The 13,714-nt window shown below is 41.9% G+C and overlaps 1 protein-coding gene across 1 annotated transcript in view; it reads right to left on the minus strand.

Annotated features, from left to right (window-relative positions):
- The window catches only part of LOC137321076 (A disintegrin and metalloproteinase with thrombospondin motifs 19-like), a 464,190-nt gene that overhangs the window by 322,035 nt on the left and 128,441 nt on the right, over positions 1–13,714 (minus strand). The gene's annotated exons all lie outside the window — the stretch shown is intronic.

The raw sequence follows: 13,714 nt of genomic DNA on the forward strand, positions 1-13,714 counted from the left end.
TGAAGGGATTTTATGTTAACGTTGTCCTCTGAGCCAGAAAGATTGGGACACAACGATTTTCAAAGTGCAAAATAGACACAAATAAACAAAAATGTGAGTCTGATTAGAGGAAAAATGCGCAACCTCAGAGTACTTCCTTTAGGGGTTTAAGTTATTTATATTTCATACAAGGTATCACAAAATAGGCAATACAGTAAATAAAAAATGAATTTCAGATTTCCAGCAGTCGCTGTTTTTGTCTTTTTGGCATTACAATAAACATTCTTCAACAGTTGCTTGGATTTACATTCAAATAGAATTAAAAGATTAAATATTTTTTTAAATTTTGAGTTACTTAACTTCTCAAAGTGTATGCCCAACTCTACCAAGGTTCCATCACTACTATATCTGGTTTAGCATGTTATTACAAAAATCATAGCAGGTATAAAACAATATAGGGTAGAAATTCCAAAAGCCCCACTCCTTTACTGGAAGTGAGTTGGACAGGACTTCCGCATGGCTCTTTGCCCTTGTCCTGATCCTGTCCTAGGGTTAGCCGCCTGCACCAGTAACAATGCTACTGGGGCATCTGCTCTACAAAGCCAGCGGGGTTTCAGAGTATTACATTGCCACTCCATCATGAGGTCACTGGCTGATCGGGCCTAAGATATAACATTTAGAAATCTGACTAAAGTTGCCCCCTTGCTGGTCTGCCACCATCATAAAAGCAACTGTTCTCTCTTAAATTGATTCATGCTGGGATAGATATAATAGGGCTCACTTGTGGCCCTTGTATGGCAAGTACGCCTGCTTTACGAATGTGTACTTATCGCTCTCCATACAATAGAACTAGCTGGATTTCCATGGAAGACTACCATCCCAGCAGTTCCCTGTTTCCCATCATGATACGGGAGGGTGTGAATGGGTAGAAGAAGCACCTGCCTCCCCAAACGGAATTTCTCATTAATGGTAGAAAGGGGCAAAAATCTGGCAGAAATGGGATCTGCCCCATTTTTCCCCTCCCACGCCCGGATTCTGCTAATGGCGCAGGATTTCTAGGCTTATATTTTTTACCTCGTATTCTTTGTCTCTTCCCCTCATGCCATGCACCATTTTGTTGCTGAGATAATGGCAGCTAGTCTGTTCCTAGGACTCTGCTGATGCTACTTCATAACTGAGAGACTGGCTTGGTTTATCTTGGAATTTTACCTTTCTTCGTGTGGGCAAGCACCTTGTTTCTACTCAGCACCCCTTTGCCATCTAAAATCATGACCTCATCACATGGGGAATCAGGCGATTGGACCCACTCTGCAGTGTACAGCATTGAAGATCAACATGATAGGCCACAAAAAAAAGTAGAAAAGTGAAGAATTGGGGTGAAATGTAAATCCATAGAGCAGATAAGAACAAGAGTATGCAGAAAACAGACCAGTCCAAAGTTAGAGAGACCACTGAGAAAAGGATAAAATTGCACACTACAACACTCAAATTTTGGTCTAATAATAAAAATACTTAAAAATCCCTACTTGAATCACGCAATGAATAGCAGTACAAAGTACAGCATCAATAAATATTTACTGTCTAAATCAAAGTGAACACAGGTAAAAATGTGTATATTAACTTATTTAAACTCAAAATTAGCCTAAGGCTACAGACTATTATTTCAGAGACTGTTATTAGGGAATGAAATATGAGATGAGGGCTCTTGACAGTAAAAATCAGGCCACCTACGAGCCTGTAGTTATTTAACTCACCCATCCCACTGATCTCTTACATTTGTAAAAAAGATTTTAATATAACACTGGATGATGTAACAAAAATATTTACTAAAATACAATCAATACGCACACAAATTGATTTGGAACCTAACTGAATCTTATTTTTTGAGTAGCTTCTACAAATAAATGCTGCCACTGAGAATTACGGCAGATCAAAATATTACACCATTATATTTGTGAGCTAAGTAATTTTATAAATAATCTACAGGCCCTCCCCCTGCCCCAGCCAAGTCTAGTAGCTAAAACACTAAGGGGACTAATCCAAGTGTTGAGTGTAAAGGTACTTCCAACAGTTACTGTCAAGCTGATCACGTTCCATATACAAGTTTACTCTGCATTAACACTTACAGAATATGAAGCTGTGTAATCATCACAGATTGGTCATAACTAACCAGAATTGAGCCCCTTGACCTCTATTCATAATGGTTTGCTGGGAAAAATGACTGTAAAAATGCATTGCACCCCCACATAAAACACAGGAAACCCAGATTCATTGAGAAAAAGAGGGTAGTGAACCTGTGGAATTCTCTACCACAGAAGGCTGTGGAGGCCAAGTCACTGAATATATTTAAGAAGGAGTGAGATAGATTTCTAGACACAAAAGGCATCAAAGGGTATGGGGAGAGAAGGGGAATATGGTATTGAGACAGAGGATCAGCCATGATCATATTGAATGGTGGAGCAGGCTCGAAGGGCCTAATGGCCTACTCCTGCTCCTATTTTCTATGTTTCTAAAAGAAAGGGATAAAATTGCAGCACTGCAACAGTCAAGTATCAATTTTTTTAAAAACTGAAGAGACCTTGACGAGGACTGCAATGACGTTTGGCATTGAGAACAATTCCCACAAACCCTTACACCTGGAGGAAAATCTAGGAATATGTTGCTCAGTAGTTGAATGACATTTCCTGAAAAAAAAGACTTTAGCAGCAAAGGACATAAAAGGTTAAATGACATAAAGCAGGCCACCATGGTGGAGTGGTTAAGAGAGGTAATTCCAGAATGTGGGGCTGAGATGGCTGAAAGCAGGATGAAGGGAGAGGCAGATGCACAGGAGACTGAAGTCAGGGGAACAGAGAGTCCAGGGGGATTGTAGGGCCGGAGGAGATTACAGAAATTGGAACAGGTGAGGCCATGGAGGCACTTAAACACAAGAATGAGAGTTTTAAATTTGAGGTGCTGGCAGACCGAGAGCCAATGTAGGTCAGCAAGGAGGGGGGTGTTGTGTGAGTGGGACTTGGTGAGCGATAGGATACAGGCAGCAAACGTTTGGATGAACTGAAGTTTACAGTGGGTGGAGGATAGGAGAATGACCAGGAGAGCAATGGAGTAATCAAGAGTGGAGATAACAAATGCATATATGAATGGCAATTGGATTAAGGTAGGTGTGGAGGCAGTTGATGTTTAGTTAGGTGGAGGTAAACAGTCTTTCTGATGGAGAGGATAGGGGAATGGAAACACAGCTCAGGGCAGACAATTCAAAACTAAACTATGCAATATCCAAGTCAACTGTCAAAAGTAAACATTCCAACACACAGCCAACGGGCTTCTGTTCATAATCTTCAACTTGAATAGTAATATTGATTTTAATAACATCATTGCCTGCATAGTGGAAGAAAACATCTTTGATTTTGTGTGTTGTATTCTGCCTCTTCCGTCAGTTCAGATTTCAATGATGTCTAAGGTGATAGCTGGACTCTGCGCAGCTGGTGCTGGAACACTGCCTTGCCCATGTGCTAATGGGAGTCTACAAAAGGCTTGTATTATTAGACTATGCGTGAAATGGGTTTTGAGAAAGATGTTAAAATACCTGTGGATTTATTTGATCTCTGCCCTTTTCTGGATGGTGCTACTTTATTCATTTGCTTCTGGGTAATTATAATTCTTGTAAATAAATGTGATTACTAGTTTTAGCTTGAACCATACAGTTTGACAGAGTGATGTTTGCTGCCTTTTGGAGAAGGCAGTACTGCACAGTGGACAACCAGTGCAATCCCCAATGGGAAATATTGTGGTAAAAAGATAGTTTTAATCCTGTGACATGCTAGTTGGCATTTGTGTTATGCACAAAGGTGTAAGTATAGATCCTAGGAGCCACATGTCTACATATGGGAACTGCAATGAATAAAGTGATTAGGAGAGAAACTTAATTGTAACATTGTATATTGAGGGAATAGAATCCATTATGGTTGATGTACCAAGGAGCAAATATCTGATAGACAAAGCAATGATCATTAGTGCATCAGTAAAAGTATGAAATCAAAAGCAAAATTAAAGCAAATGTATGAAGCTGCATTACATCAATCTTCACAATAAACGCTATTCCCCTTGGTGGCCTATTGGTTGGGTTGGCTAGGAGAAGGTAAGTGTTTGGATTTCTACATATGGCTTATCTGGTAATAGCTTCAAGAGTAAAGCAAAAAATTATACCTATTGAGACCGGGAGAGGATTGGGTGGATACGACAGATTCAGTGTATTGCCTTACCTTAACTTTTCTCTATGGCAGTAAGCAGGGAAGTTGGAGATTTTTAGCCTAATGTATGATTTACAGACAAATATTCATTTTGTGGTTAACCAAGAATGATGTCTCCTCTTCAGCCACTTATTTGATATTTCAAGCTTCCTTTTCTTTAAACATGTGTGTGAGCCGTGGCTCAGTGGTAGCACTCTCGCCTCTGAGTCAGAAGGTTATGGGTTCAAGCTCCACTCCAAAGACCTCAGCACATAATCTAGGCTGACACTTCAGTGCAGTGCCGAGGGAGTGCTGCACTGTTGGAGATGCTGTCTTTTGGATGAGACATTAAACCAATGTCCCGTCTGCCCTCTCAAGTGGAAGTAAACAATCCCATGGCACTATTCGATAGAGAGCAGAGGGTATCCTGGCTAATAATTATCCCTCAACCAACATATAAAACAGATGATCTGGTCATTTATATCATTGATGTTTTTGGGATCTCGTTGTACACAAATTGGCTGCTGCGTTTCCTGCATTGCAACAGTGACTACACTTCAAAAGTACTTTGTTGATTGTAAAGCCCTTTGGGACATCAAAGCACCATATAAATGCAAGTTTTTCTTTCTTTCTTTTATTGCTAAAACTCAGGGAAATAAGTTATGACCCAGTGGATCACACTAGAGAAACTATTTGTGACTAATTACAGGAAAGGATTTCCTACATTAAGTTAATATAGTGCGGCCTAGAAAATGCTGGGTGGATGCATCCATTCATGGTTGCCGCCACCGATCCCGTCAAAGTTGTGTGGTGGCCACAGTAAGCAGGGCGGGGGCGTGCAAATCTAGGGTACCCCCCCCCCTCCCACCCCTCCAGAAGAGGCCACGTAGTGCAGCATATGTGCCTGGCTGAACAGATGTGCTGCCAAGCTTCCCCAGCTGCAAACATAATGAGCTATTCCCCTATGGCCCTCATTGTGAAGTGGCTGATCTTATATTTTTTTTAAAAGGCACCTGCATGATTCGGGGTCCAGGCCCCAATCTAGGCCTAGACCCTCTCCCCTCCCTCCAGTGAGGTCCACTGCAGTGGATTGGAGGTCGGTATGCCTTTTGTCCCTCAGCCATTTGGCTCTGACCCCATCCCTCTGCTGCAGGCGCCCAAGTAAGAGTTGGATGGAGGCTCTGTTCTTTACTAGGCCCTGCAGGAGCTTTTGTCCGAGGCCGTTACCCAGTGTATTCAGGTTCCAGCACAGTTGGTGGCCGTTACACCATACTCTCACCAGCGTTATGATAGAAGTCTGCCAGAATGGCCACACAATTTTGGCCCCTATATATTTATTAAAATATAAGATGTTGAAGTCAAACTGACTTTACCAGGAAATACTTCATAAGCTTCAAGCCAAAAATGGGTGTGAAAGGGTAAAGAATGAGATTGTTTCTCTCTCGTGGCAATAACATAAATGTAGCTGACATTAATCGCAGCAGAGAAAGAACCAAATATGACCACATTAGAGGCAGGAATGGGTAGAATATTCTAGCTTCAAAAATTTTAAAGATGCATACAAGTGTCCTTGGTAAAGATGCAGAGTAGCATGCTCTATTAGAAAATATTATGGGCACGAAAATCCTCGGAACCTAGTCCTGGTGTAATTGTTGTGTAAAGAGGCTGATCAATAAATCATTTTTGATTACCTTTCTTTGGGGGTCCAAGCCATTTACCTGGCCTGGACCCCAACCCCCCCCCCCCCCCCCCCCCCCCCACCAGGTGGGGCCCACTTTCATCCATCTGGAGGCCAGAACACCTCATCTCACTGGGCATACCACCCACCAGGCACGTAGGAATTCCCAGTATAGGGAGTCTCTACCCCCAACTCCTACCCTCAACGATACTTGCCTTGTAAGGGGAGGGCAGAGGTTCTGCCCCTTACAAGGCATGTCAGAAAATCCTGGAAACGGCAGAAACCCAGTGCAATGGGGCCCTTGAGATTTTCTGGTGGGTTCCTCTGTCTCCTGCTGGAATTATGGTGGGAGACCAGTGGAACTCCCCCGGATTTTCATGGGATATTTGAAGATTTTATAAATTCAAGTTAAAAAGCTACCACAAAATGGACATCTTTTTCCTTCTCCAATTTTCTCCTCTCCTCTCCTGCAGGTGTTGATTCCTTTAATGGGATATAATTCTATCGTTGATAGTTGTCCTTCAGTATATGATCCAACTGGTCATTATCCACGTGTGAGCATTGACAATGAGTACCTGCAGGCTCTCTAACACTGGAGGCTATAGCAGTGACATCCAATCATGTCCTCACTTTGGGGCCGAATTTAACTCACCAAAATCGGGGTTAGTGAGGATGTAATGGCTTCAAAATGGGGTTGATAGACGTACTGCCCCGTAAATGCCTCCAGCCCTGGCCATTTTGACAGGGGCCTATGGCTGGGTAGCTGAAGTGCCCAATGTTTCAGTAGTAGGCCACTTTTAATACGCAAATCAGGATCTTACAAAATGCGTAGAATCCTGATTGCCATTTTAGGACAGAACGGGTTGGAGCGTCCGCCGTGCACGCTCCAAACAGTTTTACGGGTCCTACAAAGAGGCCCCAAAAAGGTACATTTTAAATTATTTTAGCGGGGCCAAGAGCAGCCGGGGTTAACCACACCTCCCCCCACCGTGATCACCACCCTGCCTCAGGACTTACCTTGCTGCCAGCCGATGCGACTCTCTTGGCGTCTGTAGTTCACTCTTTCTATTTAAACGAGGCCTGAGCCTCAAAATGACACTGGCCTCTTTGCTGCCGGAACAGGCGGGTGGCTGGTGCGTTCCGCCGGTCTGTCACCCAAAAGTTCTAATCCGCACATTGTATCCACGCACCTGTGCATTTCCAACTGGGCTGCTGTTTAGCAATGAGCAGCAGGAACCTTGAGACTAATCAAGGAATCCGGAGGCCACCTGAAGCACCCCTACCATTACCTCAGCTGAGATCAGCTCACTCAGTGCAGACTGGAGATCAAATAAGGGGCTTTATGGGACTGTATAGCTCAGAGATCATGGTGTTACCTCTGAGCTACTGGAGGACATTTATCATTTTATACAATGTTAACTTTATAACAACAAAAAGACCACAACCTGAAAGACAAAAGCATAAAGGAGAGCTAGCCTTAGGAGTTAACAGCCAGTGTCATTCTTCCAAAAATAAAAATGTTAACTATCTTAAATTTGTCAATAAGCCTCATAAGTCTTCATGAAAAAAAATATTTTGCAAACTGTTTGCTGTTTAGATAGGGAGAGAAGCTAAGAAAGCCTGAGAACGTGCTTTACATGATCATGTCACAATTTTATGTATTCTTATGAGAAAAAGATTTGGCAAACACTTCTTCAACAAAATGGTCCCCTTTTAAAATCCAATATGATATTATTTTCATTGTGATTCCTGCTTTTCAAGATCATTTTTAAAGCAAACAGTGAACCTACAGCAATTACTACCCAGAAATACAACTGTGAGTTTTTTGGCCTTCTGTTTCAAAGATCTTAAAATTAAGATATTTGTGAAATTCAATATTCAAAGATCTCCTAAGACAGTTAAGAAACATATACACATCGACTACACTTCAAGGGAAAACAGATACATGTAGTTGCAGCATACTGCCAACTCTGCCAGAGAAAATTGAAACATAATTTGCTATTGGACTGCCAAGGATTGCATGCGCCCGCAACACTGTCAATCAAAGTCAATGCACTATCACCATTAGATCAATAAGATGCACTCCACTAGATTAACAGATATTGAGTCAATTAAAATAAAGTTTTTTTTTAACCAAAAGCACAGGCACATCTTTTGTTGCTGTGGATCTCCATTGACTTGTCACCCGCCTTCTCAGCAGAAAACTAATGATGTGACTTACACAGTGGTGCTCCGCATGTGTGGAGGGGTGTGTGCATTGGCATTTTCTGAAAGCAGACCTTAACCTAACCATTTATATAGGCTAATATTCAGGTATTTACAATGGACCGAAAATGGTCCAATTCAGGTCACTTCACATTGGCCTGAATCCATACTACTGTGGTTCAGAGTACTACTGAAGTGTTTATTTTCTCCAACTGCTGTTATTGTTGGCCAACCAAAAGTAACACTGCAGTTTTGCTTCTGAAGATCTTAATACGCAGAACTAATTATTACCTATTGCTCATATATTCTTTTTATACTGGGAACTCTGGCTGCATTTTATTTAAGCTGAAAGAATGCCTTTCCCCAAAATTACACCATGATTTTATAAAACTGAAATTAATACTTCATTGCTTTACTCTTAGTGAATACAGTTGAGGTCCAACATGAAAGACACATCAAACACTGGCTACTGGACATAAATCAACTGCTATTACAAGCAAGCTGGTTTTCATTCTATTTGATGATTATTTATTTCACATGTAAAGAATAGCAGTGGTGTAAGCACCCAGCTGTTGTTGCTTAGGCCCTACATTGTCAAAGACAGCAAAAAGGCTATTTCTTCCCTACATGCAAGTGCTCCATGACTTCCTGCTGCTTATTAACACTGCTGGAATATATCCAAGTTTAAACTCTGTGCAGTCATACAATCGTTTTTTTGTTACTGTGAAGGCCATTCCAACCTCCCCTGCTTACTTACCCCATTCCTAAAAAACCACAGACTGATTTCTTATGCCACTCTCTACATGTGCTTTTCTAGTGTTGTTTTGTAAAAGTCGAAAGCCAAGCTCTTTGTTAAAGCTAGATTTAGTCCCTCTAGTTATTATTATGTTTAATGCCATGGGCCATAACATTTGTTACTTCGCTATATAAATATTTTGTTCTAACAGTTATTGTTAATACTGTGTTTATTAATACCAGACTCAAAATGTCAGGTAAGAATTTAAATAAATTTCCAAAATACTATGACCATGGCATGTTGTCAGATGAAATATATGGTTACTCTTTCTTTACATTATAACAAATCATTTTAGTGCGCCACATTGCAGTTGAAGGGTTGGATTTCAAAGAGTCTGCAACAGTTTTGCAATGTGTCACCTTGATCTGTTACACTTTCAGAAGGCTCTATGGTGGATTGCTAAACAGGAACAGATGCGTTCCAAAAAAAAACTAGACATAAGAGAAGAGGAGGTGATTGCAATTACATATCATTTTTAATCATATTCAAGAGTTTAAAAAAATCCAGGGCAAAGTTGACTGTAATGTTTAAGTCAAAACATTTCAACGTAGATAAGTAGCAGGCTACAGCTAAATACATTCTCTAAATAACGGTTAATGTCTCCATGCATACACTAAATAAATCTATGGATCATAACCTTCAAATGTGATGGTGCTAAAGAATAAAATCTGAGATATAAACAGGTTATCTCAATAACTTGGAAAACTGCTCACTCTTATGCTGTAGCCGTTCCTATAGTAAGCTGGCAGTGGTGAGCCTGACATGTGACATAGCCCATTTTTGATAGAATCACAGCTTTTTACACATTTTGATCAATATATAGACACCTTTTGAATGTTTTAGAGTTTGGCCTTCCAAAACTGGTCATTTTGGTTTATATTCTCCAGTATCCTCCTAGTCCCTGCTCTCTGCTATACTATTGCCATCTCTGCCTGCAGATAATTCCATGCATTCTGAAAGTCATTGGTATTTCAGGTCCTTTACCATGGGACCTTCAACCTTCAATAGGTACTGCATAGAGTTTTAGTCACTTGTAGCTGCTCAGAAGACTGGAGGCTAAGCGACAGAGTGTATGGACGAGAAATTCAACTTGCTCTCAAAATGGGCATAAATTTAGCAGAGCGACAGCTCCGTGTTGGCCTGAGGTCTGAGCCAAATTGGGTTTCCGGCCTCAGCGAGCTGTGGGTACAATACAGGCGCCCTGCTGTAGCTCGCCGGTCGGGAGGGCGGGAAATTGGCTGGCCGGCCAGGGTCTGGGGAAGTGGGGGGAAGCGATCCCAGGGAAGCATCAAACCCACCGGCAGTGGGCCAAAGTTTTTTTGTGGGCCCAGGAGGAGTACTCCTGACTTCAATGGAAATGAAAATCATGAGTGATGTAAAACAGGCTGCCAACATTCGCTACCACCTGTTTAACACTATCGCCCAAAGTCAAAATGACCCCCTCAGTATCTATTATTTGAGGGGTATTGATGGCAAGTAAGACAGAGAAAAACAGGTTAACCATCCTCATGGTTACAGTACAAAAATGTATCTCTTGCAGTGTTAATTTCTTGAAGATACCGGCTTACTCTATGACAGCCGTGTTTTCGCCCAACTCCATTTAAATGTGCAGTTGTTTAATTATTTTTGAACACCAGTGAGCATATTTACGAACATATGATTTACACACCAACTTTATTATTGCAACGAAACAGCTTCCATTTCATTGCAATGGTGAAGTTGGAGTGTAAAGATGGAGTCAGATCAGTCAGATCCAATGAGAGTTAAATCAGTGGTCTGACTCCACAGGGCACTAAATTCAAAAGTGAAACCCCCAACAGTTGTGATTTTCAAAGCTGAATTGCAAATTCCTTACTACAGTGTAAAGGCCATCATTAGCAGTTCAGATTTGCAGCCCCAGTGTCCTTTCACACATATTATTGTAACATTGTGATGTTGGGACATAATATGTTGATTTAGCTCCTCCCACCACATGCAGCATTGTTTTTTCCCCTCGCTTTGGGCCCACCAAGTACACAGCAAGAGTTACTTCTCTGACCCTTCTCGAAATCCTGGTAGGTTTGCATAGTACTTTTGCCAGGGATTCAGGTATGTTTATTGTTTTGTTTTACATTTCATGTTGCTCATTTTGAATTACACAGCAACAGTTTGGAATTGCTGGAAAACTTTGCAAACTTTTCAGACACTTTAGTGTGATTGCTGTGTTTCCATATTTCTGCAATATACTGCAAATTTCCTAAGATGTTCAGCTGCATGCATTCACTCATAGACCTCATTGCATCCATTTTACAGGCGTAAAACGTTGCAACGATAGCCAATTTCGGGGAGCAACTTCCCGTGTCCTATCCACTCCAAGGGTATGGGCATTGTCATATTGGCATAAGAGGCTGCCCAGGCACCTGTGGCGCCCGCCCTCTTACGTATGTAAATGAGGGGCTTAACACCTGGCTTGGGACCCCTGTGTTAAATTGGTGACCGATGAGCAGAGCAGCTCCAGGCACACTCTGCTCAGGATTCTCCAGCGGTCACTGGTCTAAGCAGTGGCTACCACCAAAAGAGAGTGCTCCTCCCAACTCTATAGAACCTCCTGAGGGCCGCTGCCGCCCCTCTTGTTGTCCTACCCCTTCCCCAAAGGACCTATTTGAGGGCTGCTGCCAGCGAGGCAGCCAGGCCGAAATTCGAATACTGGCAATGGCGAGCTGGAGGCGTGACAAGTGCCGGCAGCTCACCCAAATTATTGTAATTGGACCCAAGGTCCAATTTTGGGCAAGCCTTGGGCCTTCCGATTGGGTCGTGTGCTCCTTGCGCTATGTCGGTTATGCAACCGAAATTGAGTTATGACCAATTTTTACACCAAGGATCCGTTTGCAGCGATGAGGAAACCTGTTTCCTGTTTAACATTTGCAGTGAGGGCACAATGCAGTGTTCTTTGCTGTGCACAATTGCAAAATATTCACAGTGAAAATGCTGACAAAATAAAGCAGCAAGGGTTCAACAGCACAGCAGTACCATGTGCGCATCGAGCTGTTCTGATGATGTTACCTGGAGTGCGTAAACTATGGCAACAGGAGTGGCAGAAATACAAGTTTTACAATAAGTTGCGCACACTTTTTGGATCACATACTCAAAGGCTGCCAGTAGTTTATGCTGCCATCGTTGCTGAGCCATATGCGTCAAGAGGCACAAACAGCCACAACTATCCAATCTAATGAGAGTGGAGGAAGCAAAAACAGGAACACTGAAACACTCAAGAAACATCATCAGCACCATCATCAATAGCTCTAATCTTTAAATATCCATCTCCAGAAAGGTCATATATTGAGCTACGACAGATGAACAGCAAAAAGGTGCATACATTTTGCTGCATGTGTGTATTCTTCACACAAATACAATCTCACGCATTATGTCCAAACTAGTCTATTGTATAATTATTGTCATTACTCTTTGGTATTATTACGCAGCAGACGCTGCTGCTCAATGTGACCTACAGCAAAGACCAAGACCAAGACTAAGACCAAGTGGAAGGCAAAGGCGCGTGTCCCAGAAGCAGTAATTATCGTCTACTAATACCTGCAAAATTAGTAATTTTTGGTTTTCCGCTTCTGGCACCTAGTTGTAACTGCAACGTACACCAGAAGCAGTAATTATGGCCTGCAAAATCAGTGAATACCAAACGTTTTTTTTTTGCTATGGCACCTAGCTGTAACACACCATGCTTGGTCTAAGGCAGCTTAATAAATTTAAGATTAATAAATCCAATAGGGAATTCAGGAGAAACCTCTTTACCCAGAGAGTGGTTGGAGTGTGGAACTTGCTACCACAAGGAGTAGTTGAGGTGAGTGGCATAAATGCATTTAAGGGGAAGCTAGAAATACAAATGGGGACAAAGGAATAGAAGGATATGCTGATAGGGTTAGATGAAGTAGGGTATGAGGAGGCTCGTGTGGAGCATAAACACCAGCATAGACCAGTTGGGCCGAATGGCCTGTTTCTGCGCTGTCCATTCTAAGTAAGGTTCATTCCCTCAGTCATGTAAGTGTTGCTCTTGATCAATAGGAAAAAAAGATACACAGTTTCATCCAATCTACATCACATAACTGTGCCAGGGAATCTGAATTTCAAGAGCCTTCACATTATTGTTTCTAGTAAAAAACATAGTGCACTTTATATGGTGCACTTTCCTTAAATGCTGTTTCACTCTCATTCCTTCATTCTCTTCTGCTCCTCCATGATAATGGTAATTGTAAACAATTTTACAACACCAAGTTATAGTCCAGCAATTTTATTTTAAATTCACAAGCTTTCGGAGGCTTCCTCCTTCCTCAGGTGAACGATGTGGAAAAATCCATCGTTCCACATCGTTCACCTGAGGAAGGAGGTAGCCTCCGAAAGCTTGTGAATTTAAAATAAAATTGCTGGACTATAACTTGGTGTTGTAAAATTGTTTACAATTGTCAACCCCAGTCCATCACCGGCATCTCCACATCATGATAATGGTATACAAAGGTACGCCCTCAGGGAATGCTAGAATTAATTGCTCCTGAGAAGCTCTCACTGTGAAGGATGTCTCACACTCCCATAAGCAGTTAAAAGCAAATCCAAGGCTGTGAAGGTAGAATGCCAAAACATTCGCTCCAAAAAAATCATTCCCAGCTGCAGTAATCATTAGTAGGTGTCCATCTTAGCTCAATGATAACACTCTCACCTCTGAGTGAGAAGGTCATGGGTTCAAGCCCCATCCCAGCGACTTAAGCACATAATCTAGGCAGACACTTCAGTGCAACACTGAGGGAATGCTGCACTGTCGGAGGTGTCATCTTTCAGATG

Source organism: Heptranchias perlo, chromosome 4, assembly GCF_035084215.1.
Source record: "Heptranchias perlo isolate sHepPer1 chromosome 4, sHepPer1.hap1, whole genome shotgun sequence".
NCBI lineage: Eukaryota > Metazoa > Chordata > Chondrichthyes > Hexanchiformes > Hexanchidae > Heptranchias > Heptranchias perlo.